Source organism: Panthera tigris, chromosome B1 (genome assembly GCF_018350195.1).
Source record: "Panthera tigris isolate Pti1 chromosome B1, P.tigris_Pti1_mat1.1, whole genome shotgun sequence".
Classification (NCBI taxonomy): domain Eukaryota; kingdom Metazoa; phylum Chordata; class Mammalia; order Carnivora; family Felidae; genus Panthera; species Panthera tigris.
This window is the reverse complement of record NC_056663.1, coordinates 110,079,009-110,081,620: the sequence shown is the minus strand read 5'-3', so window position 1 is coordinate 110,081,620 and position 2,612 is coordinate 110,079,009. Positions and strand designations below refer to the sequence as shown.

The window sequence follows — 2,612 nt, the reverse complement described above, 5'->3', positions numbered from 1 at the left end:
ATTCTGGGATTCTAAGATTCTATAAAATAGCATTCAACTTACCATTCAGACCTGAACATCAGATACAGACCAATGAGGGTGCCTGTTTGGCTAAGTTGGTGGAGCGTGTGACTCTTGATCTTGGGGTTGTGAGTTGGGTGTAGAGATTACTTAAAAATAAAATCTTAAAAAAAATCTTTAAAAAATAATATAGACCAGTTGTTGGAGGTCATATCTCACATGTTCCTAGGGAGAACTTAGACCATAGAGACTTATCAGAAGAAAAGCATACAAAGGCTTCATTCTTCTTGAAGCAGCCCTGCTCATCCACGAAGTGCTGGGTATAGAAGGCATCTGGGTAATGTAAGTATTTGGGGTCTATGAGGACAAAGCCAATCAGGGGGCAACACATTGGTGCCTTTGGGCAGAAAGTAGCCTTGGAAATGAATGTCCCTGGATGACATTATGGGGGACACCCTTGGTACAATATTTGTCAGATTTTATATCTTCTGGATCACAGCATCTGTGTAGGACATTTTGACTTGGTTATCTACACCTGTGGTCCAATCACTTAATCTCTTCATGAATCTTGGCTTTCACCTTAGGATGCTTCATCATTAGCATAAATCCACAACATTGCATAGAGCTCACAGTCTCTGTGCCAGCCAAGAAGATGTTGAGAGTGGTAAGGACCAAGTTCATGAGATTGAATTCTATGTGGGGATCATTTTTATCCTGGAGCATCTGGATGAGTAAACAGTCAATGAAATCCCAAGGGTTTTGTGGGTCAAGAGATGCTTTGTTGATTTTGATCCTAGAGGCAATGAAGTTCTTGAGCTCCTCTAACAAGTGGTAGATGCAGTTGTGTCTTCCTGGCAAATATTGCATGATTCTGGAATACATGTCATATAGCTTTGCCCAAGGTGTGCTCATCTCAGTGAAACTCTCAATGATCATGTGCAGCAGCTTCAGGAACTGCTTGTCCTCACAGTCTAAGTGGCTTCTGAAGACAACCAACTGATGATTTTGTAGACAGTGAGGTTCAGGAAGAAGGTGGGTTCAGTGGGAACACCTGTTGTCTTCTATCATACCTCTACTAAGAAGCCAGTCTCCTCCTGGATCCACTCCTCAGTGCCCTATTTTCCTATCCCAAAACCCAAAAGAATGGTTAGGGAGACGCATCAGAGAATATTCCATCATTCTCCATTAGCCAGATCTACACCATGACTTCGGAAGTTACACTTTATTGAAACCAATTCTCTGCGGCTGCTGAACTCATCTTCTCTAGGCACCAGGGCCTCCTTCACTGCTTCTGCCCACATAAAACAACTACTGGCTGGGGACCCATGTACACAGTGAAGACTGGGCCGTATTTCTCCCTGAGCTTCATATAAGACTGAAAAATGGCATCAGTAGGGACTTGCAACAGTTGCCCAGGAAGTGTATCAGTGTGGAGCGGGGGATGCTTTCCTCCTTTGGTCCTCTGTCTCCAGCCAATAAGGATGAGTAGACACGGAGAGTGCCAGAAAGATAGTGGAGGCCCTTCCCAGCTCCATGATGCCAGGTCCAGGTATTTGTTGATATATTTGTTGTGTCCAGGGCACCAGATCCTGCTCAAATATATTCTGGGAAATTAGCTGTGCAGAAATCTGAATATCCTGAGATTTAACTTTTCTGGGTTTGGATGCCATTAGACAGGATATTGCTGTACCTGGTGGGTTGTTATATAACCTAGAATCTCCCACCTGAATAAAGTTGGATTGAGGGGTGCCTGGATGGCTCAGTTGGCAGAGCATGGGACTCTTGATTTCAGGGGCTGTGAGTTCAAACAGAATGTTGGGTATAGAGATTACATAAAAATAAGATCTTTAAACAATAAAATAAAATCTTATAAAAAAAAAAGTTTGATTGCATTTACCCAGGGACATCCACTGGGGCCACTCCTTTCTTCTTATTTCCAGTCCCTCAGCTCAACTCCTAGTTCAACATGTCTTGGTAGGATGTGGGAGGCACTTGAACATCATTTTTAGGCTATTGCATTTAGGAATCAGATGATCTGGGTTCAAATTTCGGTGCCTTTAAAATTTTTTAGAAACAAATGTCTATTTTAATTTTAAGCTAAGGTTTACTATTGCCCTTGTAGTAAATTCTGTTGGGAAAATACCAATATAGTACTAGCCTTTATAAAATCAGACTGTTGAGGGTAAGAAGATAAGCTTGTCCATAGTTTATAGAAAATAAACTGAGAGTCCAAAGGTTCTCTGTGCTTTATCTTTATCAACATCTATATTTTATAGTTCAATTAATGGCATTAAGTTCTTGCTGTTTGTGAGAAGGTGTAAGATGTATAGGCACCCTTCTAGCCCTTAGCTGCTGACAGATTGGCGGGGAGGAAAGGACTTGAACAAAGAGTGGCAGTGTGATGCAGGGGGGAGGAATGCCATATTAAGGCAACAAAATTAAGATGTTACAATTCAAAATAACTGGTAGCATAATAGGTAAAATGAGAATTACGCAGAGGCAGTTAATTAGCATTCTTTTATCCCCCTTCATTTGATTTACAACTTTGGCTAACTTTACCAATCTTATGTATCTTACCATCTCTTATGTAGGTTAATTGTTGTATTATTATT

At 41.1% G+C, this 2,612-nt stretch overlaps 1 pseudogene; it reads right to left on the bottom strand.

Moving 5' to 3' along the window:
• Positions 1–208: 208 nt before the first annotated feature.
• Positions 209–1,535, bottom strand: LOC102965481 (annotated as a pseudogene).
• Between the last annotated feature and the right edge of the window lie 1,077 nt (positions 1,536–2,612).